The 26,992-nt window shown below is 42.9% G+C and overlaps 1 long non-coding RNA gene across 1 annotated transcript in view; it reads right to left on the minus strand.

Annotated features, from left to right (window-relative positions):
* Positions 1-714: 714 nt before the first annotated feature.
* The window catches only part of LOC139556604 (uncharacterized), a 46,592-nt gene continuing 20,314 nt past the window's right edge, over positions 715-26,992 (minus strand). Inside the window, exons 2-4 of the long non-coding RNA XR_011671148.1 lie at positions 7,128-7,203; positions 3,498-3,678; positions 715-3,391 (exon numbers count right to left, since the gene is read on the minus strand). This is a non-coding gene — a long non-coding RNA (uncharacterized lncRNA). The remainder of the gene's footprint in view (positions 3,392-3,497; positions 3,679-7,127; positions 7,204-26,992) is intronic.

Raw genomic sequence — 26,992 nt, forward strand, 5'->3', positions numbered from 1 at the left:
TTATTAGGCGATTGACAACCTATGTAAATTGCTAGGTTATTGTTATCTAAGCCCTGTTAAAAAATGTGTTTTACCAGAATAAAAGTAAGCTACAGGAGAACTCATCTGACTATACCTGCTGAATGGGGCTTACAATAGAATTTATTTGGATTGTTCAAGTTCACCATCAGCAATACATTTCGTAGTTTTGCTTTAAACAATCAGTGTATATGGTAATTTTTTTTAGATATATAGGGTAAGGTTGATAATTTCACAAGGAGGACAGCAATCACTTTTGCGAGGCACACTGCGTGGCAGAAGCCAGGGAGGAAAAGATCACTCTGTAAAAACTTCCAAATGGTCAAAACCATTCAATTTTGAGATGGGGGTGAAACGCAAAAGCTGTGCTATGTCATAGCTAATTTATAAATGATAAATAAATACATTATACATATTGATACACCTGAATTCTAACCTTGTATACCACACTCTTAACCCTTTACACGTGTGGGAACTGGCCTATATGGATAGGGCTACATTGAAATGTTTCTTACAGAAGAAATATGAAAAGTATATGCATGGTAGCAATTGAAAGGGAACAGTTTGGAGATTATGGAAAAATGATCCGACCAAAAGGTGGGGACACAACAGTTCACCTGACACAAGACTGAATCCAAATTTACACAGTTGATTTTATGTGCATTTTACATTTACTGTACTTTTCGCCGCATTTGGTTGATAACGAAATCTGAAAAAACTCAACACATTAAGTAACATGATAAGAATATTCCTGGAAAATGTGGGGTAGGTGCAACATAAGACAAAACAATGACAAGGCTTTGAGTGAGAGGACTAACTGGTGTCTCCAAGTGGCCACACACCTCTCCAAAGGGTGCACAGTTCCTAAGTAATTTCAATGCATTTTTATGACTCAGAGAAGAGTAAAAAAAAAAAAAAAAAACTTTTATAGTTGATCTCTCCTAGCGGTGCCTTTGAGGAACTAGAGCAAGCACACTTGTAGTTTTGGTTGGAACACAGCCCTGCATCCCCGCCATCACACAATTACTGTTGTTTACGCAATCCAAAGAAGGTCCATTATAAACCACAATCTGGGTCAGGAGGGCATCATTTGAAAGCTTGTTCTATTGCCAACATGACTAGCTAAGTTATACAATACGATATTAAAGTGTCAGGCTTTCACAATGCAAGTCAGAGAAACAGATCGTCATTTGGGTGCGCATAGAAAGGAGTCATGCGTGCATTCAGGTGCGTGTGTGCTGCGGCAAATTTTATTCACAACAGGAAAACATAGGCTCATTCTGTTCAGAACAACTCAGGGTATGAAGCCAACAAAGGTTTTTTATCGTGCAAGAGTTCTCCAAGGAACCTTTTTCAGTGCAGGTTTAGTACCATAGTACTCAATGCAATCACGATCCTTGATACCAAGGCAACAAAAAAGAAGGCATACTAGCCAAAGTCACAGAATGGCACGTCATCCAGACAGATCAACTCAGATACTGCCCTGTTCAATCGTTGGGCATCTTTAGAGTTCAATATCATTACATTTGCAATTTTTGATGTACAATTCTTTCCAAAGACAGCCATGTATGCATGAATGAATCAATTACACGTTTTTTTTTACCAATCTAACATAAAAGGTCATCATTTACCATTCAAATAATCTCTATTGGTAAACTGAGTAAATCAATATGTAGCCTAGGCCTATCCACAATACAGGTGAATGCATATTCAATAGGTGTGTGCATGCATTGAGTTATTAAACTTGTTTTGTCTGATTTCACGGGGCTACAATCTGTTTCCCTTCCATTTGGGACTTATTGTATCGTACTGATCAACTACATTTGAACAGAAGTAGCTTATTATATAAAAATGTGCATGGTCTCTTTAAAGAACTGCACTTCCTGATTTTGCCTCCCCCCAAAAAATTGCGTTGCTCCTCAAGAAATGCTGCCCAAACATGGGTTGGGTTGGCTTGGGGGTGCGGTTTGATGTGGGTGTTTCTTGGGTGTGACCTTGACACACCCATCTGTCAGAACCTTGCCTGCAGCCGTTTCCCCCCCACTCAATCACAACAAACACACCTCCTGCAGGTTGAGTTCAATAACTACAGGCAGATGTATGGTGAGGTGCCAGAGGAAGTTTTGAATAGGTCAGTAGCCTACAGAGTATGAGAAGCATTCCTGACATAGATAATGTAAACTAAGTGTTTGGACAAATTCCAAATGTAGTAGTAGGTTCATGTAGAAGAAACAACCTTTTACATAATACCATACAAGCAGTGTTTTGCTAATATAACAATGTTAACATTTCATCTTTCATTGTCATTCCCAGTTGATATGGAAACTGTGCCTATCAATTTTGTCTGGTGGTAATGGGGCTACCTTGGCAAACAGGTCAGAGTGATCATACCTTCCTGTGTGGTGTCCTGTATACCACAGGAGTTCCCTGATCCGGGTGCAGAATACACAGGGCTTCTCCCTCCCTCCTAACTAATACCAATCAATTCAATAAGAGAAAAAGACAATACAAGTAAAAGTTGTGTCTAGTAAAACTGTAATGCTAAGTCTCTCTCCATTCAGAGACATCACTATCAAGCCCATCTGTCAGTCATCACATCATCTTGCAATTCTCCTTGTGCTGGCTCCATTTTATTTAACTATGCAAGTCAGTTAGTCAGTTAAGAACAAATAATTTTTTACAATGACGGCCTACCAAAAGTCCTCCTGCGGGGACGGGGGCACGGGATTAAAAAAATTAAATACATAAAATATAAATATAGGACAACACACACACATCACAACACTAAATAATGAGAGACCTAAGACAACAACATAGCAAGGCAACAACACAGCATGGTAGCAACACAACATAACAACATGGTAGCAGCACAAAACATGATACGAACATTATTGGGCACAGTCAACAGCACAAAGGTCAAGAAGGGAGTGACAACAATACATCACACAAAGCAGCCACAACTGTCAGTAAGAGTGTCCACATAATCACTGCTATATTACCAATGGCAGTTAGGATAGGTAATATCTGACACACAAACGGGTACTATGTTCAAGTTTGAACAGGTCAGACTAAACCTACGTAATTTTGTTCACCCCATTGACGACCGTTGGTGAGCAGGCAAGAGGTGAGTTCTTTGCCAGAGCCCCAGAGCCTCAAAGCTGTTGCCAATGACAGGTGAAGGTTGCTGGCCGGATACTTGCCAACATGTGGCTGATTGTTCCATTCATAGGAATGCTCACAGCGAGGGTGTCTGCATGATGTTGATGAGGGCCCCCTTGTTGGTCTTCTCTATGCTGCATGTTCGGCTGCAAACTGGACATCTCTCGAACAACTACAGCAGGCAATCTTATGAGGTAGTTTTGACTGGGAGTGCCTGTGACAGGGTGATATAATACACAGCCAAGTAGTAAATAGCATTTTATTCTAAAGAATGGTCAAGCCGGGTATTTTTTAATACAACTTCCCACAACACACAATACCTGTCATTGTTGATGACGCTGTATGTGTCATCAGGGCAGTAACTCAGATCACTATCAGAGGCCTCATGATGGCGTGTCCTTTTCATAGGAGTCCAGGGAGACTCTAGCAACAACCGATTAGGTGTCACAAGGGTACTTGAGTCGCATGACACACTTTTATTCAGAGGTCTTGCCTGACAAGCTGTGAAAATAGCAAGTGAACAATGAAATAAATTATTTTGGAGGTTGCGTAACCATTACTAAGAATAGTAAAGCCCCCTTTACTGGCTCAAATAGCTGTCCAATAACCCTGTTACCAACCCTTCGCAAAGTTTTAGAAAAAATTGTGTTTGACCAGATACAATGTTATTTTACAGTAAACAAATAGACAACAGACTTTCAGCAAGCTTATAGGGAAAGACATTCAACAAGCACAGCACTTACACAAACTACTGATGATTGGCTGAGAGAAATTGATGACAAAAATATTGTGGGGGCTGTTTTGTTAGACTTCAGTGTAGCTTTTGACATTATCAATCATAGTCTGCTGCTGTAAAAACTTATGTTATGGCTTTACATCCCGTGCTATATTCTGGATAAAGAGTTACCTGTCTAACAACACAGAGGGTGTTGTTTAATGGAAGCCTCTCCAACATAATCAGGAATTCCCCAGGGCAGCTGTCTAGGCCCCTTACTTTTTTCAATCTTTACTAACGACATGCCACTGGCTTTAAGTAAAGCCATTGTGTCTATGTATGCGGATGACACAACACTATAAACGTCAGCTACTACAGTGACTGAAATGAGCGACTGCAACACGTAAGAGCAGCAGTTAGTTTCAGAATGGGTGGCAAGTAATAAGTTAGTCCTAAATATTTATTAAACTAAAAGCATTGCATTTGGTACAAACCATTCACTAAACCCTAAACCTCAACTAAATCTTGCAATAAACAATGTGGAAATTGAGCAAAGGTGACTAAACTGCTTGGAGTAACCCTGGATTGTAAACTGTCATGGTCAAAACATATTGATACAACAGTAGCTAAGATGGGGAGAAGTCTGTCCCTAATAAAGCTCTGCTCTACCTTAACAGCACTATCAACAAGGCAGGTCCTATAGGCTCTAGTTTGGTCGCACCTGGACTACTGTTCGGGATGCACGGGATGTAAAGCCATAACACAAGTTTTCTAGGTTAGACTACTGCAATGCTCTACTTTCCGGCTACCCTGATAAAGCACTAAATAAACTTCAGTTAGTGCTAAATACGGCTGCTAGAATCCTGACTAGAACCCAAAAAATTGATCATATTACTCCAGTGCTAGCCTTCCTACACTGGCTTCCTGTTAAGGCAAGGGCTGATTTCAAGGTTTTACTGCTAACCTACAAAGCATTACATGGGCTTGCTCCTACCTATCTTTCCGATTTGGTCCTGCCGTACATACCTACACGTACGCTACGGTCACAAGACGCAGGCCTCCTAATTGTCCCTAGAATTTCTAAGCAAACAGCTGGAGGCAGGGCTTTCTCCTTTAGATCTCCATTTTTATGGAATGGTCTGCCTATCCATGTGAGAGACGCAGACTCGGTCTCAACCTTTAAGTCTTTATTGAAGACTCATCTCTTCAGTAGGTCCCATGATTGAGTGTAGTCTGGCCCAGGAGTGTGAAGGTGAACGGTAAGGCTCTGGAGCAACGAACCGCCCTTGCTGTCTCTGCCTGGCCGGTTCCCCTCTCTCCACTGGGATTCTCTGCCTCTAACCCTATTATGGGGGCTGAGTCACTGGCTTACTGGTGCTCTTCCATGCCGTCCCTAGGAGGGGTGCGTCACTTGAGTGGGTTGAGTCACTGACGTGATCTTCCTGTCTGGGTTGGTGCCCCCCCTTGGGTTGTGCCGTGGCGGAGATCTTTGTGGGCTATACTCGGCATTGTCTCAGGATGGTAAGTTGGTGGTTGAAGATATCCCTCTAGTGGTGTGGGGGCTGTGCTTTGGCAAAGTGGGTGGGGTTATATCCTTCCTGTTTGGCCCTGTCCGGGGGTATCATCGGATTGGGCCACAGTGTCTCCTGACCCCTCCTGTCTCAGCCTCCAGTATTTATGCTGCAGTAGTTAATGTGTCGGAGGGCTAGGGTCAGTTTGTTATATATCTGGAGTACTTCTCCTGTCTTATCCGGTGTCCTGTATGCTCTCTCTAATTCTCTCTTTCTTTCTCTCTCTCGGAGGACCTGAGCCCTAGGACCATGCCTCAGGACTACCTGGCATGATGACTCCTGGTTCATCCTTGGGAGCAATTTCCAAACGCCTGAAAGTACCACATTCATCTGTACAAACAATAGTACGCAAGTATAAACACCACAGGACCACGCAGCCGTCATACCGCTCAGGACGGAGACGCATTCTGTATCTTAGAGATGAACGTACTTTGGTGCGAAAAGTGCAAATCAATCACAGAACAGCAGCAAAGGACCATGTGAAGATGCTGGAGGAAACAGGTACAAAAGTATCTATATCCACAGTAAAACAAGTCCTATAGCGACATAACCTGAAAGGCCGCTCAGCAAGGAAGAAACCACTGCTTCAAAACCGCCATAAAAAAAGCCAGACTACGGTTTGCAACTGCACATGGGGACAAAGATCATACTTTTTGGAGAAATGTCCTCTGGTCTGATGAAACAAAAATAGAACTGTTTGGCCATAATGACCTTCATTATGTTTGGAGAAAAAAGGGGGTGGCTTGCAAGCCAAAGAACACCATCCCAACCGTGAAGCACGGGGGTGGCTGCATCATGTTGTGGGGGTGCTTTGCTACAGGAGGGACTGGTGCACTTCACAAAATAGAAGGCATCATGAGGAAGGACAATGTGGATATATCGAAGCAACATCTCAAGACATCAGTCAGGAAGTTAAAGCTTGGTCGCAAATGGGTCTTCCAAATGGACAATGACGCCAAGCATACTTCCAAAAGTTGTGGCAAAATGGCTTAAGGACAACAAAGTCAAGGTATTGGAGTGGCCATCACAAAGCCCTGACCTCAATCCTATAGAAAACTTGTGGGCAAAACTAAAAAAGCGTGTGCGAGCAAGGAGGCCTACAAACCTGACTCAGTTACACCAGCTCTGTCAGGAGGAATGGGACAAAATTCACCCAACTTATTGTGGGAAGCTTGTGGAAGGCTACCCGAAATGTTTGACCCAAGTTAAACAATTTAAAGGCAATGCTACCAAATACTAATTGAGTGGATCTAAACTTCTGACCCACTGGGACTGTGATGAAAGAAATAAAAGCTGAAATAAATCATTCTCTCTACTATTATTCTGACATTTCACATTCTTAAAATAAAGTGGTGATCCTAACTGACCTAAGACAGGGACTTTTTACAAGGATTAAATGTCAGGAATTGTGGAAAAACGGAGTTTAAATGTATTTGGCTAAGGTATGCATGTAAACTTCCGACTTCAACTGTATGTGGTGGTAGAGTAGGGGCCTGAGGGCACTCAGTGTGTTGTGAAATCGTATTGTAATGTTTTTAATATTGTATAACTGACTTAGTCTTCCTGGGGACTGAGGAAATGATCTGCTGCCTTGGCAGCAGTTAATTGGTATCCATAACAAATATAAATTGCAATCACATTGCTGGACATGTTATGATACCCACCTTTGCGCCTTCTGGTAGGTCACCGGCATCCATTCATGACCAGGGGTTCAGTCTTGCACCCAACTGTGCAATTTGTCTAACAGAAAAACAGGGTCAACGATTATCATCATCCCTCAATTATAAACATAGCTCAAGAAATACCAATCTCATTTGGAAGCTAATTCTATGCTTTACACATGTTAATTGGATTAGATTCAGGCCGGTGAGGCCGCTACACTATGCAACCAACTGTGACATGTTTTGCTATGGCCCTGGGTTGGTTTGAGTTTGTTGCTGCTAGTTCATACGCTGTTGTAGTCTGACATGAGTTAGCCAGTACCACCATAGCTGCATTAAAAAAAAGTTCATCTAAATTACACTAACTTAGACTGGCATGGAAATACAGTGACATTGCTAAAGTAAATCATTAGAAGGAAACAACGTTGCCATATTATGTTGTCAAATGTACTTTATTAGAGAGATGGCAACGTTGTCATCACTGTTACTTGCAAAGTTTGTAAAAAAAAAATTGCTAGCAATGCTAATGTTAGCTAGCTAAAAATACAGTGGTCCCCTCAATCTTAGTTAGTTGGCTAAAGTTATACTGCATCTGAAGTCAATCTGGCAACATCAAACATAAAAGGTTTTCCTACTAATTATTTGCCTTCTTTTGAAATATTATCTTGTTTCCAAGCCAAATCCGAGTTGTATTGGGGCAGGCTAACGTTAACCAGCTATCAAGTTGGTAGCTAGCTGGCGATGATAATCACTATCAAAATATACATAACCAGCAGTCTATGGTCTACTGGTATACTCACTGGGACCAACGTACTCCAACCTCCTATTCCGCATGATGATCAGGTCTTTCGGCAGGGCATCCAAACCATAGTTGTTGGCTGTGCATCCTGCTGGAAGCATGTATTGCATGGGCTTTTCAGTCTTAAAACAGTCATGATCCTTTGAACATGTTGGTTGGGGCCGATGAAACGGAGCCCCATTCAATGAAGGGAAGCGAAGTGGGTTATGGGGCGATTTGGACGTGGAGCATGGCAAAAGGGGACATGATTTGTTAACATAATTGCAATCCTAACCCAACCTTCATTTACTCATTGTGAGTTTAGTCACTTACTCACTGAGGTTCCAAACTCCTTTAAGACGAGACTGACTTTATGACCAAAATTATCTTAACACTTTGTAGTAAAATTTTGATACTAGAATAAATGTTTATGACTCATATCGATGTCACATAGGCCGTTTAAGGGATGAGTTTTTTTTTTAGGGGCAGTCGCTCTTTAACCTCTCTAGGCTAGGAGGGACGTTAGCGTCCCACCTGGCTAACATCCGGTGAAATAGCATAGCGCAAAGATTCTAAATACACCATTCGTAGTATTAAACGTTCTTGTAAATACATGTATCTAACATCATTTAAAAGCTTAACTTCTTCTTAATCCAACCGCTGTGTCAGATTTCAAAAATGCTTTTCGGCGAAAGCATACCATACGATAATCTGACGAACTAGCATTTTCCAACCAAGCAGTAGCGTCACAAAAGTCAGAAATAACAATAAAATAATCAATTACCTTTGAAGATCTTCTTCTTTTGGCAATACAAAAGGTCCAATCTTCACAATAAATGGTTGTTTTGTTCGATAAATCCATTTTTATTGCATAACACGACACATTTTGTAAACGGCTTGTGTCATGAGTTCCGACTCCTTCAACTTTCGACGAGACATTCGATGTAATTACTCACACTAAATGTATGTTTATCTAGTCATGGTTGGTTTCATTGCAATCCTGTTTGTTAGTAACAGAGGGACGTATTGACCGAAAGGAACTGATTTGAACACACCAAACAATGACCTCATTGCGCGCCAATGATATGACCAGTGCTTCTTTGATTGACTATATTTCGGCCCAATGACCACTGATCGTCTTGAAATCTAGCTTGGTAGAGAGCCAATGAGCTGAGGTAAACGGCAATATCTAATGGTTATATCCGGGAAGACCAGCTCTTGAAGGAAAGTCGAGCGTTACACAGCCATTCGCCATTGACATTTCTACCTGAAGGAGCCACTTTGCGCGTAGCAGTATTGAGTCGAGATCATTTTCCGTTATTTTATTGAAAGAATTATGGCGAGTAAATCTGGAAAATCAAAGGCAAAGTCCAGGTATACAGATCTACATGATATTATTGACGAAATTGATAGAGAAAGTGACACATATTTACAAGAAGATGTGTCAGATTGTGAGACAAGTTTGGACTCCCAATTTGAAGAAATGTTTTTGTATGGAGAAGACGCAATTCTCGATTGGTAAGTAACTCTCATGCCGTTGTTTGAAATTAATAATATCAAATATTATTCATTTGAGTTGTTTTGGAGATATTTTTTTCATGTATTTTATCTAAACATGGAATAGAACCACAGATCACCAAAATGATTTAGTTTCCCTACTCTATATATAATCTGTGTGTCTGTATATGAGATATTTTTTAAATGTATTTTATCTAAACATGGAATAGAACAACAGATCACCAAAATGATATACTTTCCCTACTCTATATATAATCTGAGTGTCTGTGTCTTTATTTCACAGTCCCTCCGATTCTGATTGGGCGCCCCCACTGCCAAGGTGCCCATCCCCCACAGGAGCTCGTTCATCTAGCCGGACCCCTGCTGTCTCCGGCTCCACACCTACCCCCGCCCTGCCAGGTGTGAAGTCTGTGGCAAAGAAGCAGAGATGGGGAAGAGATAAACCTGCAATCAGAGAGGAGGAGGGTCGTTGGCACTCTGTGCTGGAGGAGGATGTGGCGCCTCCACCTCCAATATTCCGACCAAAAAGGCCATCAGGACCTCATCTGTTGTTGATTCCCTGGTGTTGAACAGTAATAAGTATGGTGCTAAGAAGCAGGCAGGCAAGAAAGAGGGATGGAAGCCCATTTCCATGTCAGATCTTTTTTGTTACCTGTCAATGGTCATTTACATGGGTCTTGTGAAGCTGAAAACCCTGAAAGACTACTGGAAAACTGCTCCCCTCTATCAACTGCCTTTCCCCTCCACTGTCATGTCATGCAAAAGGTTTCTGACAATCTCACGGGCGCTTCATATCAGTGACCCAGAAGTTGATGACAACAACGAGAAGCACAGCAAGGTTTGATAAGCTCTGCAAAATAAAACCTCTCTACCCCAGCATCGTTGAGGCCTGCAAGACCTATTTTCAGCCTGCCCAGAACCTTTCCATCGATGAGAGGATGGTAGCCTCAAAGGCCTAAAACAATACATGCGTAACAAACTAACTAAGTGGGGTTACAAGCTGTTTGTTTTGGCTGACCGGTAAGGGACTCAGTTATGATTCCGTTATGCAGTTATTAGATTTTCAGCTGCTAGGGAAGGGCTACAAACTTTATGTGGACAACTTCTACACAAGCCCTACCCTGTTTGCAGACCTGAAGAAGCTGGAGGTGTGGGCTTGTGGCACCATTCGGACCAACAGAGTGGGCTTTCCGAAGACAAAGGTGAACGACATGCCTAAGCGGGCTGAGCGGGGGACCATGAGATGGATTCGCCAAGATGGCCTGCTGTTTGTGAAGTGGATGGATACCAGAGAGGTGGTCATGTGCTCCACTATCCACCAGTCCTTCAGTGGAGATCACGTCGTCAGGCGTGTGAAGGGCTCTACTGGGCATGGACCACCAAAAATGTCCCCATTCCTTCAGCTATCAAGGACTACAACAAGGGCATGGGAGGTGTGGACCTGTCAGATGCACTGATTGGCTACTACAATGTGCTCCACAAGACAATGAAATGGTACAAGACATTTTTCTATCATTTCATTGACATTGCTGTGGTGAATGAATCCAAGATGACACAGAAACTTCGGAATTTCCAAAGCCTCAGCTGCCCTGGGATCACTGGGGACGCCGGCTATCAATCAACCCAGGGCCCGCCCCCTCTGAGCACCACTGACCAATGTGAGACTGACTTCGCCTCTGCAGGCGATCAGAGATTGGACGAGCCAACCGCCAGCTCCAATGAGTGCGGAGTCGTCACCAGTGTCTCTGGGGAGGAGGATCGAGCCATCTCCATTGAGGCGCTGGATTGGCTGAGCTCCCCGGTCTGCGATGACGTGACAGACTGGGCAGCCACTGGCACCAGGAAGGATGTGTATCAGCTGGGAGGAGATCTGGACATTGATCAGATCGAGAGGAACTGAACCGGGTCGTGTTCATTAGGCCCCAAACGGAACAAAACAGACTGAAACGAGGAGGGTGTACCTGGATATATCCAAGGAGAAATGCTGCAAAATGTTAATGCTTTTTTTCTCATGTTCCCGAATGAACATGACCCTGAACTATTCTTACCACCCTCAGGGGAAAGGGACTGAATGAACATGACCCTGAACTATACTTACCACCCTCAGGGGAATGGGACTAAATGACCCTGAACTATTCTTACCACCCTCAGGGGAAAGGGACTAAATGACCCTGAACTATTCTTACCACCCTCAGGGGAAAGGGACTGAATGACCCTGAACTATTCCTACCACCCTCAGGGGAATGGGACTGAATGAACACGACCCTGAACTATTCTTACCACCCTCAGGGGAAAGGGACTGAATGATCCTGAACTATTCTTACCACCCTCAGGGGAAAGGGACTGAATGATCCTGAACTATTCTTACCACCCTCAGGGGAAAGGGACTGAATGATCCTGAACTATTCTCACCACCCTCAGGGGAAAGGGACTGAATGACCCTGAACTATTCTTACCACCCTCAGGGGAAAGGGACTGAATGACCCTGAACTATTCTTACCACCCTCAGGGGAAAGGGACTGAATGACCCTGAACTATTCTTACCACCCTCAGGGGAATGGGACTGAATGACCCTGAACTATTCTTACCACCCTCAGGGGAATGGGACTGAATGACCCTGAACTATTCTTACCACCCTCAGGGGAAAGGGACTGAATGACCCTGAACTATTCTTACCACCCTCAGGGGAAAGGGACTGAATGACCCTGAACTATTCTTACCACCCTCAGGGGAAAGGGACTGAATGACCCTGAACTATTCTTACCACCCTCAGGGGAAAGGGACTGAATGACCCTGAACTATTCTTACCACCCTCAGGGGAAAGGGACTGAATGACCCTGAACTATTCTTACCACCCTCAGGGGAAAGGGACTGAATGACCCTGAACTATTCTTACCACCCTCAGGGGAAAGGGACTGAATGACCCTGAACTATTCTTACCACCCTCAGGGGAATGGGACTGAATGACCCTGAACTATTCTTACCACCCTCAGGGGAATGGGACTGAATGACCCTGAACTATTCTTACCACCCTCAGGGGAATGGGACTGAATGACCCTGAACTATTCTTACCACCCTCAGGGGAATGGGACTGAATGACCCTGAACTATTCTTACCACCCTCAGGGGAAAGGGACTGAATGACCCTGAACTATTCTTACCACCCTCAGGGGAATGGGACTGAATGACCCTGAACTATTCTTACCACCCTCAGGGGAAAGGGACTGAATGACCCTGAACTATTCTTACCACCCTCAGGGGAAAGGGACTGAATGACCCTGAACTATTCTTACCACCCTCAGGGGAAAGGGACTGAATGATCCTGAACTATTCTTACCACCCTCAGGGGAAAGGGACTAAATGACCCTGAACTATTCTTACCACCCTCAGGGGAAAGGGACTGAATGACCCTGAACTGTTCCTACCACCCTCAGGGGAAAGGGACTGAATGACCCTGAACTGTTCCTACCACCCTCAGGGGAAAGGGACTGTGAAAGGAAAGAGGAGTTGGGTGGTACAGTAGGTAAACCCTGCTGACAGTCTTAAAGGACAAAGACAAGTAGAGTACAGTAGTCCATGTGAAGGGACCGGGTCATGTCTCTGTCTAACCCCTGTAGAGTACAGTAGTCCATGTAAGTCGCCAACTTGTAAGTCGCTCTGGATAAGAGCGTCTGCTAAATGACTTAAATGTAAATGTAAATGTAATGTAAATGTGAATTCCTTCATCCTCCAGAAGGAAATGGCTAAGAGCTGTGGACAGCCCCCACATCTCACAGCTAGCCTTCCGAGAGCTGCTCATCCAGGAGCTTGCTTGCTACAGCAAGTCTACTGCAGCACCTTCTGTCCCCTCTACCTCTGCCCCTTCTGCTCCAACCAGTGGTGTTCACCTGCCCAGATTCATCTCTGCAGGCATGAATGTGCCTCAGGGCAAAAAGGGCACAGTGGGGAGGCGTCGATGTGCGCTTTGTCACAGGAAATGCCCCATCACCTGCACCACCTGTTCAGTAAGCCTCTGCTTTACAGCAGAAAGAGACTGCTATTGGGCATGGCATCAGCAGCACAATATTGTGTAGAGGACTGAGGGGCTTCACAATATTGTATATTATACATTGAATGTGTGTAAATAGTTACCCTTGTTATTAATTTTTTTTTCAAATGTTCCTGTATTTTTGTTGTTGTTGGGGTGTGTGTTAGAATAGCATTTTAGTATTTAGTATATAGTAATTTACTTCAAAATGTATCACTGTACCAATTTGGCCACTTGGGTACATTTGGGCAACTTGTGTGGGACACCTGGGTGACTACATGCTCAATGTCATGTAGCTCACTCGTTCCTGAAGATATCTTTCTGAAACTTTTTTCAAATACTGTTGCCCTCTTCTGTTCTGCATCGAAATTATCCCCAGCATCATATCTGAATGTTTGCCTGTTCTTGTTCAGTTGAAAGATGATGCAACAACAATAAAAAACAGAAAACGTATGTTTATTTCCTTGTATTTTCTTCTATGGTGTTATATTCTCCTACATTCAATTCACATTTCCACAAATGTCGGTGTTTCCTTTCAAATGATACCAAGAATATGCATATCCTTGCTTCTGGGCCTGAGCTACAGACAGTTAGATTTGGGTATGTCTTCAGGCAGGAAATTGAGAGAAGGGGGGGGGGGGGGGGGGGGTATCACAAAGAAGTTAACCAGTAATTAAGTTACTCATCATGCAATAGGGGGGCAGCAGTCAGAGCACAGTCAGTTTGCTGAGGCAATAGACCTTATTTGGGAGAGATGAGAGACCAAATGTGAATGAATAAGGTTTTTGGTGGCAATCAGATTTGAAATCAGCATATTTTTCATTATGGTTTGCATATTGTCATCATCACAAACAAAGTACTAGGGTAGAAATTTGATGATAGCTTTAGAGGTCAGCTAGCCATGAAAGTTAGCCTACAAAGCTGGAAGCTACCAGTATCTTCTTGCACTATAAAGTGTTCTAGGCTAACCCGCATGGACATTGTTTTGCTAACAGTAATTAACAGTTTAAACAGTTCTACATACCATGTCGCATTATTCAAGTGTGTTAACTTCTGTGCAGCATGAGTGGGGACCTAACATGATGCAGCCCAGACTCCCAGTGCAGGCTAGCAATGAAAAACTGGAGCAGGCACGGTGCAGACTATAATAAGCTGCACTGATAGACAGGCTTGATCCGTGAGCCATTTGACATTAGTACCGAAAGTTTAAAAAACTTCTAGTACCGATCCATTTTTCATGTTCTAGTATCGAAAAAGTACAGACATTTTGGTATACCGTGCAACACCATGATACATTTTTAGCTCAAACACTTAATCTGCAAAAATGACAAGTTAATTAGTGGGTGATGATTTCAGAACCAAAGTGGGGGACAAAACATTTTTTGGCTACATTGCACCCCCCTAATCTGATGGTGGTAGATGCCTAATCTGTTTTATGACTCAGCTTAGGTGCCTAGATAGTATATACATCATTTACACACACCCACAGTCATTATGAAAATGGCGCTGCCGTTTTATGGGCTCCAGTCCAATTCTGCTATTTTGTGTGTTTGATTTTTTTTACGCTGATCATTTTGTTACATAAAGTCTCCACCAACACATCCGATGACTGACAACAGCTTGTGGACATCAGAATAGCAATCACTCACCTCTATTTGAATGATGATTTTTTTACACCAATGATTCTACAGCTCTGAATGTTCCGCGTACCCCGGATGAGGCCCTGATCCCTGGGACTCGAAAGAGGAAGCAGCGGCGAAAGAGGCAAGAGAGGGTGCGTCATGACGAGACTACGTTGGCGAGCATGTAGACCGCCATTTTGTTGGCGAACGTGTAGTCACTGGAGAACAAACTGGATGAGCGCCATTCGAGACTATCCTATAAACTTGACCGAAAAACTTGAATATCCTATGTTTTTCAGAGTCGTGAATGAGGACATGGATATACAAACTTAATTTGTCACATGCGCCAAATACAACCTTACCGTGAAATGCTTACTTATAAGCACTTAACCAACAAAGCAGTTAGGGAAATATTTACTAAATAAACCTAAGTAAAAAATATATATATACATACATTACATACATACACACACGTCAAAAGTTTGGACACCTACTCATTCATGGGTTTTTCTTTATCTTTACTATTTTCTACATTGTAGAATAATAGTGAAGACATCAAAACTATGAAATAACACATATGGAATCATGTAGTAACCAAGCAAGTCTTAAACAAATCAAAATATATTTTATATTTGAGATTCTTCAAAGTAGCCACCCTTTGCTTGACTACAGCTTTGAAAACTATTTGCATTCTCTCAACCAGCTTCATGAGGTAATCACCTGTATCGCATTTCAATTGACAGGTGTGCCTTGTTAAAAAGTGAATTTGTGGAATTTTTTCCCTTCTTAATGCATTTGAGCCAAACAGTTGTGTTGTGACAAGGTAGGGGTAGCATACAGAAGATAGCCCTATTTGGCAAAAGACCAAATCCATATTATGGCAAGAAAAACCCAAATAAGCGAAGAGAAACGGCAGTCCATCATTACTTTAAGACATGAAGGTCAGTCAATCCGGAAAATTTCAAGAACTTTGAGTAAAAAAAAACATCAAGCGCTATGATGAAACTGGTTCTCATGAGGACCACCACAGGAAAGGAAGACCCAGAGTTTCCTCTGCTGCAGAGGTTAAGTTCGTTAGAGTTAACTGCACCTCAGATTGCATCCCAAATAAATTCTTCACAAGGTTCAGACACAGACACATCAACATCAACTGTTCAACTGTTCAAATGAGACTGTGTGAATCAAGCCTTCATGGTCGAATTGCTGCAAAGAAATCACAACTAAAAGGACACCTAGAAGAGACATGCTTGGGCCAAGAAACATGAGCAATGGACATCAGACCGGAGGAAATCTGTCCTTTGGTCTGATGAGTCCAAATTTGAGATTTTTGGTTCCAACTGCCGTGTCTTTGTGTGACGCAGAGTAGGTGAACGGATGATCTTCGCATGTGTGGTTCCCACCGTGAAGCATGGAGGAGGAGTTGTGATGGTGTGGGGGTGCTTTGCTCGTGACACTGTGATTTATTTAGAATTGAAGGCACACTTTACCAGCATGACTACCACAGTAATCTGCAGTGATACGCCATCCCATCTGATTTGCACTTAGTGGGACTATCAATTGTTTTTCAAAAGGATAATGTCCAAAATCTCCTGGCTGTGTGAGGGCTATTTGACCAAGAAGGAGAGTGATGGAGTGCTGCATCAGATAACCTGGCCTCCACAAATCACCTGACCTCAACCCAACAAATTGGACCACAGAGTGAAGGAAAAGCAGCCAACACGTGCTCAGCAAATGTGGGGAAAGAATTCCAGGTAAAGCTGTTGAGAGAATGCCAAGAATGTGCAAAGCTGTCATCAAGGCAAAAGGTGGCTAATTTGAAGAATCTCAAATATAAAATATGTTAATTTGTTTAACACTTTGGTTACTACAAGCTTCCCACAATAAGTTGGATGAATTTTGGTCCATTCCTCCTGACAGAGCTGGTGTAACTGAGTCAGGTTTGTAGGCCTCCTTGCTCTCACACGCTTTTTCAATTCTGCCCACAAATTGTCTATATGATTGAGGTCAGGGATTTGTGATGGCCACTCTAATACCTTGACTGTGTTGTCCTTAAGCCATTTTGCCACAACTTTGGAAGTATGCTTGGGGTCATTGTCCATTTTGAAGACCCATTTGCAACCAAGCTTTAACTTCCTGACTGATGTCTTGAGATGTTGCTTCAATATAACCACATAATTGTCCTTCCTCATGGTGCCATCTATTTTGTGAAGTGCACCAGTCCCCCTCCTGCAGAAAAGGACCCCCACAACATGATGCTGCCACCCCCGTGCTTCACGGTTGGGATGGTGTTCTTTTGTCACATCCTGACCATAGAGAGCTCTTATTTTCTATGGTAGAGTAGGTCAGGGCGTGACTGGGGGGGTTAGTCTAGTTTATTATTTCTATGTGGGGTTCTAGGTTTGTTTTTCTATGTTGGTGATTTTGTATGATTCCCAATTAGAGGCAGTTGGTAATCGTTGTCTCTAATTGGGGATCATATTTAAGTAGCATTTTTTCCACCTGTGTTTTATGGGATATTGTTTTTGAGTTAGTGCACGTAGCATCTCTGTAGTCACGGTTCGTTATTAGTTTATTTGTTTTTATAGTTTATTGTTTATTTGTTTTTTGTCTTTGCTTAGTTTCACTTTCGAATAAATAAATGTGGAACTCAACATCCGCTGCGCCTTGGTCCGACATTTATTCCAGCGAACGTGACATCTTTGGCTTGCAAGCCTCCCCCTTTTTCCTCCAAACATAACGATGATCATTATGGCCAAACAGTTCTATTTTTGTTTCATCAGACCAGAGGATATTTCTCCAAAAAGTACAATCTTTGTCCCCATGTGCAGTTGCAAACCATAGTCTGGCTTTTTTATGGCAGATTTGGAGCAGTGGCTTCTTCCTTGCTGAGCAGCCTTTCAGGTTATGTCGATATAGGACTCGTTTTACTGTGGATATAGATACTTTTGTACTTGTTTCCTCCAGCATCTTCACAAGGTCCTTTGCTGTTGTTCTGGGATTGATTTGCACTCTTCGCACCAAAGTACGTTCATCTCTAGGAGACAGAAACCGTCTCCTTCCTGAGCGGTATGACGGCTATTTGGTCCCATGGTGTTTATACTTGCGTACTATTGTTTGTACAGATGAACGTAGTACCTTCAGGTGTTTGGAAATTGAAAAGGATGAACAAGACTTGTGGAGGGCCACAATTTCTTTTCTGTGGTCTTGGCTGATTTCTTTTGATTTTCCCATGATGTCAAGCAAAGAGGCACTGAGTTTAAAAGTAGGCCTTGAAATGCATCCACAGGTACACCTCCAATTGATTCATGATGTCAATTAGCCTAACAGAAGCTTCTAAAGCCATGACATAATTTTCTGGAATTTTCAAAGCTGTTTAAAGGCACAGTCAACTTAGTGTTTTGTAAACTTCTGACCCACTGGAATTGTGATACAGTGAAATAATCTGTCTGTAAACAATTGTTAACTTGTGTCATGCACAAAGTAGATGTCCTAATTGACTTGCCAAAACTATAGTTTGTTAACAAGAAATTTCTCCAACCTAAGTGTATGTAAACTTCCGACTTCAACTGTGTATATACAGTGGGGAGAACAAGTATTTGATACACTGCCGATTTTGCAGGTTTTCCTACTTACAAAGCATGTAGAGGTCTGTAATTTTGATCATAGGTACACTTCAACTGTGAGAGACGGAATCTAAAACAAAAATCCAGAAAATCACATTGTATGATTTTTAAATAATTAATTTGCATTTTATTGCATGACATAAGTATTTGATCACCTACCAACCAGTAAGAATTCCGGCTCTCACAGACCTGTTAGTTTTTCTTTAAGAAGCCCTCCTGTTCTCCACTCATTACCTGTATTAACTGCACCTGTTTGAACTCGTTACCTGTATAAAAGACACCTGTCCACACACAATCAAACAGATTCCAACCTCTCCACAATGGCCAAGACCAGAGAGCTGTGTAAGGACATCAGGGATAAAATTGTAGACCTGCACAAGGCTGGGATGGGCTACAGGACAATAGGCAAGCAGCTTGGTGAGAAGGAAACAACTGTTGGCGCAATTATTAGAAAATGGAAGAAGTTCAAGATGACGGTCAATCACCCTCGGTCTGGGGCTCCATGCAAGATTTCACCTCGTGGGGCATCAATGATCATGAGGAAGGTGAGGGATCAGCCCAGAACTACACGGCAGGACCTGGTCAATGACCTGAAGAGAGCTGGGACCACAGTCTCAAAGAAAACCATTAGTAACACACTACGCCGTCATGGATTAAAATCCTGCAGCGCACGCAAGGTCCCCCTGCTTAAGCCAGTGCATGTCCAGGCCTGTCTGAAGTTTGCCAATGACCATCTGGATGATCCAGAGGAGGAATGGGAGAAGGTCATGTGGTCTGATGAGACAAAAATAGAGCTTTTTGGTCTAACTCCACTCGCCGTGTTTGGAGGAAGAAGAAGTATGAGTACAACCCCAAGAACACCATCCCAACCGTGAAGCATGGAGGTGGAAACATCATTCTTTGGGGATGCTTTTCTGCAAAGGGGACAGGACGACTGCACCGTATTGAGGGGAGGATGGACGGGGCCATGTATCGCGAGATCTTGGCCAACAACCTCCTTCCCTCAGTAAGAGCATTGAAGATGGGTCGTGGCTGGGTCTTCCAGCATGACAACGACACGAAGCACACAGCCATGGCAACTAAGGAGTGGCTCCGTAAGAAGCATCTCAAGGTCCTGGAGTGGCCTAGCCAGTCTCCAGACCTGAACCCAATAGAAAATCTTTGGAGGGAGCTGAAAGTCCGTATTGCCCAGCGACAGCCCCGAAACCTGAAGGATCTGGAGAAGATCTGTAGGGAGGAGTGGGCCAAAATCCCTGCTGCAGTGTGTGCAAACCTAGTCAAGAACTACAGGAAACGTATGATCTCTGTAATTGCAAACAAAGGTTTCTGTACCAAATATTAAGTTCTGCTTTTCTGATGTATCAAATACTTATGTCATGCAATAAAATGCAAATTAATTACTTAAAAATCATACAATGTGATTTTCTGGATTTTCGTTTTAGATTCCGTCTCTCATAGTTGAAGTGTACCTATGATAAAAATTACAGACCTCTACATGCTTTGTAAGTAGGAAAACCTGCAAAATCGGCAGTGTATCAAATACTTGTTCTCCCCACTGTATATAAATAACACACACAGAGTCGACCAACAGCCTAACGACCAAACAAATTGACCAGTCGGCTAATTGGGGTCAGCCCTAACATACATACAGTGGCAAGGAAAAGTATGTGAACCTTTTGGAATTACCTGGATTTCTGCATAAATTGGTCATAAAATTTGATCTTCATCTAAGTCACAACAATAGACAAACAGTCTCCTTAAACTAATAACACACAAACAATTAGGGCATTTTCATGTCTTTATTGAACACACCATGTAAACATTCACAGTATAGGTTGTAAAAGTATGTGAACCCTTGGATTTAGAACTGGTTGACCCTCCCTTGGCAGCAATAACCTCAACCAAACGTTTTCTGTAGTTGCGGATCAGACAATTTCTCTTTACAAAACTGTTTCAGTTCAGCAATATTCTTGGGAAGTCTGGTGTGAACCACTCAAGGTTATGCCACAGCATCTCAATCGGGTTTAGGTCAGGACTCTGACTGGGCCACTCCAGAAGGTGTATTTTCTTCTGTTGAAGTCATTCTTCTTCTGTTGAAGCCATTCTTTTTCTGTCCAGGCCCTGAGGCAGCAAAGCAGCCCCAAACCATGATGCTCCCTCCACCATACTTTACAGTTGGGATGAGGTTTTGATGTTGGTGTGCTGTCCCCCCCCCCCCCCCCACACACACAAGGTTGTGTGTTCCTTCCAAACAAATCAACTTTAGTTTCATCTGTCCACAGAATATTTTTCCAGTAGCGCTGTGGAACATCCAGGTGCTCTTTCGCGAACTTCAGACGTGCAGGAATGGTTTTTTTTGGACAGCAGTGGCTTCTTCCGTGGTGTCCTCCCATGAACACCATTCTTGTTTCGTGTATCGTAGACTCGTCAACAGAGATGTTAGCATGTTCCAGAGATTTCTGTAAGTCTTAGCTGACACTCAAGGATTCTTCTTAATTAACCTCAGTCGTCTTTGCAGGACGGCCACTCCCAGGGAGAGTAGCAACAGTACTGAACTTTCTACGTTTACAGACAAGTTGTCTTACTGTGGACTGATGAACATCAAGGCTTTTAGAGATACTTTTGTAACCCTTTCCAGCTTTATGCAAGTCAACAACTCTTCTGAAATCTCTTTTGTTCGAGGCATGGTTCACATCAGACAATGCTCCTTGTGAATACCAAACTCAAATTCTGTGAGTGTTTTTTATAGGGTATAGCAGCTCTAACCAACATCTCAAATCTTGTCTAATTGATTGGACTCCAGGTTATGTAACTCCTGCCTCCAATTAGCTTTTGGAGAAGTCATTAGCCTAGGGGTTCACATACTTTTTCCAACCTGCACTGAATGTTTAAATTATGTATTCAATAAAAGACAAGAAAAATACTTCTGGCTGATTACAGCTGCCACTCGTGATATGTGCATCAAAGTGAAGTGGATATTATTAGACCTGTGCATACAGTACAAGAGACTAGTGACTGTGGGGTAAATGTAACTGAATATATAAAACACAATTGAGACTTTATAAACATTTTATAACAGGCGCCAGCAGGTTCTTTAGATTGGTAGGACTAGAAAAAGTTTGTAGTATCTTATGAAACGGTATTACAGTATTGTAAAATATTGGCATCATAAGCATCATGACGTTTACCGTGATATTACTGTGGTACCAGTATACCGTGCAACACTAATATATACACACTGCATGACCAAAAGTATGTGGACACCTGCTCGTCAAACATCTCATTCCAAAATCATGGGCATTCATTTGGCATTGGTATAACAGCGACCACTCTTCTGGGAAGGCTTTCCACTAGAAGTTGGAACATTGCTGCGGGAACTTGCTTCCATTCAGCTACAAGAGCATTAGTGGGGTCGGGTACTGATGTTGGGTGATTAGGCCTGGCTCACAGTCGGCATTCCAATTCACCCCAAAGGTGTTCAATGGGGTTAAAGTCAGGGCTCTGTGCAGGCCAGTCAAGTTCTTCCACACCGATCTCGACAAACGATTTCTGTATAGCTCTCCATTTTTTATGCATGGGGGCATTGTCATGCTGAAAAGGCCTTCCCCAAACTCATGCCACAAAGTTGGAAGCAAATAATCTTCTAGAATGTCTTATGTTGTAGTGTTCAGATTTCCCTTCACTGGAACTAAGGGGCCTAGCCCGAACCATGAAAAACAGCCCCAGACCATTATTCCTCATCCACCAAACTTTAGAGTTGGCACTATGCATTGGGGCAGGTAGCATTCTCCTGGCATCAGCCAAGCCCAAATTTGTCCATCGGACTGCCAGATGGTGAAGCGTGATTCATCCCTCCAGAGAATGCATTTCCACTTTCCATTTCCACTTTCCAATGACGGTGACCTTTTCACCACTCCAGTCAAAATTTGGTATCGCGCATGGTTATCTTAGGGTTGTGGGGCTGATCGGCCGTGGAAACCCATTTCATGCATCTCCCAACAAACAATTACGCGCTTCAGCAATCGGTGGTCCCGTTCCGTAAGTTTGTGTGGCCTACCACTTCACGATGGGGCCGTTGTTGCCATTAGATGTTTCCACTTCACATTAACAGGACTAGTTGACCGGGGCAGCTCCAGCAGGGCAGAGGTTTTACGAATTGACTTGTTGGAAAGGTGGTATCCTATGACGGTGCCACGTTGAAAGTAACTGAGCTGTTCAGTAAGATCATTCCACCACCAAATGTGTGTCTATGGAGATTGCATGACTATGCTCGATTTTACACACCTGTCAGCAACGGGTATGGCTGAAATAGCTGAATCCACTAATTTGAAGGGGTGTCCACATATACATACAAAAGTGCATGTTATGTATACAGTGCATTCAGAAAGTATTCAGACCCCTTCCCTTTTTACATTACAGCAATATTCAAAAAAATATTAAATTAATTGGTTTTCCACAATCTACACACCACCCCATAATGACAAAGCAAAACAGGTTAACACATTTTTGCAAATGTATTACAAATGAATAAAAAATGAAAAACAGAAATACCTTATTTAAATAACTATTCAGACCCTTTGCTATGAGACTCAAAATTGAGCTCAGGTGCATCCTGTTTCCATTGATCATCCTTGAGACGTTTCTACAACTTGATTGGAGTCCACCTGTGGTAAAACCAATAGATGGGACATGATTTGGAAAGGTACCCACCTGTCTATATAAGGTCCCACAGTTGACAGTGCATGTCAGAGCAAAAACCAAGCCATGAGGTCGAAGGACTTGTCCGTAAAGCCCCGAGACAGGATGTGTCGAGGCACAGATCTGGGGAAAGGTAACAAAAAGGTCCCAAAGAACACAATGGCATCCACAACTTTTAAATGTACAGTTGAAGTTTACATACACTCCACAAATTTCTTGTTAATAAACTATAGTTTTGGCAAGTCGAATAGGACACCTAATGTGCATGACACAACTCATTTTTCCAACAATTGTTTACAGACAGATTATTTCACTGTATCACAATTCCAGTGGGTCAGATGTTCAGAAAATTCCAGAAAATGATGGCATGGCTTTAGAAGCATCTGATAGGCTAATTGACATCATTTCAGTCAATTGGAGGCGTACCTTCAAACTCAGTGCCTCTTTGCTTGACATCATTGGAAAATCTAAAGAAATCAGCCAAGACCTCAGAAAAAAAATGGTAGACCTCCACAAGTCTGGTTCATCCCTGGGAGCAATTTCCAAACGCCTGAAGATACCACGTTCCTCTGTACAAACAAGAGTACGCAAGTTAACACCATGGGACCACACAGCCGCCATACCGCTCAGGAAGGAGCCGCGTTCTGTCTCCTAGAGATAAACGTACTTTGGTGCGAAAAGTGCAAATCAATCCCAGAACAACAGCAAATGAAGATGCTGGAGGAAACAAGTACAAAATCATCTATATCCACAGTAAAACGAGTCCTATAGCGACATAACCTGAAAGGCTGCTCAGCAAGGAAGAAACAAACCACTGCTCCAAAACCGCCATAAAAAAGCCAGAATACGGTTTGCAACTGCACATGGGGACAAAATTCATACTTTTTGGAGAAATGTCCACTGGTCTGATGAAACAAAAATAGGACTGTTTGGCCATAATGACCATCGTTATGTTTGGAGGAAACAGAGGGAGGCTTGCAAGCCAAAGAACACCATCCCAACCGTGAAGCACGGGGATGGCTGCATCATGTTGTGGGGGTGCTTTGCTGCAGGAAGGACTGGTGCACTTCACAATATACAGTTGTTGCCAAAAGTTGAGAATTACTCAAATATTAATTTCACAAAGTCTGCAGCCTCAGTTTGTATGATGGCAATTTGCATATACTCCAGAATGATATGAAGAGTGATCAGATGAATTGCAATTAATTGCCAAGTCCCTCTTTGCCATTCAAAATGAACTGAATCCCCCAAAAACATTTCCACTGCATTTCAGCCCTGCCACAAAAGGACCAGCTGACATCATGTCAGTGATTCTCTCGTTAACACAGGTGTGAGTGTTGACGAGGACAAGGCTGGAGATCACTCTGTCATGCTGATTGAGTTCGAATAACAGACTGGAAGCTTCAAAAGGAGGGTGGTGCTTGGAATCATTGTTCTTCCTCTGGGTTGGCGCCCCCCCTTGGTTTGTGCTGTGGTGGAGATCTTTGTGGGCTATACTCGGCCTTGTCTCAGGATTGTAAGTTGGTGGTTGAAGATATCCCTCTAGTGGTGCGGGGGCTGTGCTTTGGCAAAGTGGGTGGGGTTATATCCTTCCTGTTTGGCCCTGTCCGGGGGTATCATCGGATGGGGCCACAGTGTCTCCTGACCCCTCCTGTCTCAGCCTCCAGTATTTATGCTGCAGTAGTTTATGTGTTGGGGGGCTAGGGTCAGTTGGTTATATCTGGAGTACGTCTCCTGTCTTATCCAGTGTCCTGTGTGAATTTAAGTATGCTCCCTCTAATTATCTCCTTCTCTCTTTCTTTCTCTCTCTCGGAGGACCTGAGCCCTAGGACCATGCGTCAGGACGACCGGGCATGATGACTCCTTGCTGTCCCCAGTCCACCTGGCCTTGCTGCTGTTCCAGTTTCAACTGTTCTGCCTGCGGTTATGGAACCCTGACCTGTCCACTGGACGTGCTACCTGTCCCAGACCTGCTGTTTTCAACTCTTAATGATCGGCTATGAAAAGCCAACTGACATTTATTCCTGATTATTATTTGACCATGCTGGTCATTTATGAACATTTTGAACATCTTGGCCATGTTCTGTTATAATCTCCACCCGGCACAGCCAGAAGAGGACTGGCCACCCCTCATAGCCTGGTTCCTCTCTAGGTTTCTTCCTAGGTTTTGGCCTCTCTAGGGAGTTTTTCCCAGCCACCGTGCTTCTACACCTGCATTGCTTGCTGTTTGGGGTTTTAGGCTGGGTTTCTGTACAGCACTTCGAGATATTAGCTGATGTACGAAGGGCTATATAAAATAAACTTGATTTGATTTGATTCAATCATGGTTAGCTGCAAGGAAACACGTGCCGTCATCATTGCTTTGCACAAAAAGGGCTTCACAGGATATTGCTGCCAGTAAGATTGCTAAATCAACCATTTATCGGATCATCAAGAACTTCAAGGAGAGCGGTTCAATTGTTGTGAAGAAGGCTTCAGGGCACCCAAGAAAGTCCAGCAAGCACCAGGACTGTCTCCTAAAGTTGATTCAGCTGCAGGATCGGGGCACCACCAGTACAGAACTTGCTCAGGAATGGCAGCAAAAGTGATAGCTAAGTGGCTCGGGGAACAAAACATCTATATTTTGGGTCCACGGCCAGGAAACTCCCCAGACCTTAATCCCATTGAGAACTTGGTCAATCCTCAAGAGGCGGGTGGACAAAAAAAATAATAATAATTCTGACAAACTCCAAGCATTGATTATGCAAGAATGGGATGCCATCAGTCAGGATGTGGCCCAGAAGTTAATTGACAGCATGCCAGGGTGGATTGCAGAGGTCTTGAAAAAGAAGGGTCAACACTGCAAATATTGACTCTTTGCATCAACTTCATGTAATTGTCAATAAAAGCCTTTGACATTAATGAAATGCTTGTAATTATACTTCAGTATTCCATAGTAACATCTGACAAAAATATCTAAAGACACTGAAGCAGCAAATGTGTGGAAATTAATATTTGTGTCATTCTCAAAACTTTTGGCCACGACTGTAGATGGCATCATGAGGATAGAAAATCATGTGGATATATTCAAGCAACATCTCAAGACATTAGTCAGGAAGTTAAAGCTTGGTCGCAAATGGGTCTTACAAATTGACAACGACCCCAAGCATACTTCCAAAGTTGTGGCAAAATGGCTTAAAGACAACAAAGTCAAGGTATTGAAGTGGCCATCACAAATCCCTGACCTCAATCCTATAGAAAATGTGTGGGCAGAACTGAAAAAGCATGTGTGAGCAAGGAGGCCTAGAAACCTGACTTAGTTACACCAGCTCTGTCAGGAGGAATGGACCAAAATTCACCCAACTTATTGTGGAAGGTTACCCAAAACGTTTGATACAAGCTAAACAATTTAAAGGCAATGCTACCAAATACTAACTGAGTGTATGTAAACTTCTGACCCACTGGGAATGTGATGAAAGAAATAAAAGCTGAAATAAATCACTCTACTATTATTCTGACATTTCACATTCTTAAAATAAAGTGGTGATCCTAACTGAGCTATGACAGGGAATTCTTACTAGGATTACATGTCAGGAATTGTGAAAAACTGAGTTTAAATGTATT

This window comes from Salvelinus alpinus, chromosome 27 (assembly GCF_045679555.1).
Source record: "Salvelinus alpinus chromosome 27, SLU_Salpinus.1, whole genome shotgun sequence".
Taxonomy (NCBI): domain Eukaryota; kingdom Metazoa; phylum Chordata; class Actinopteri; order Salmoniformes; family Salmonidae; genus Salvelinus; species Salvelinus alpinus.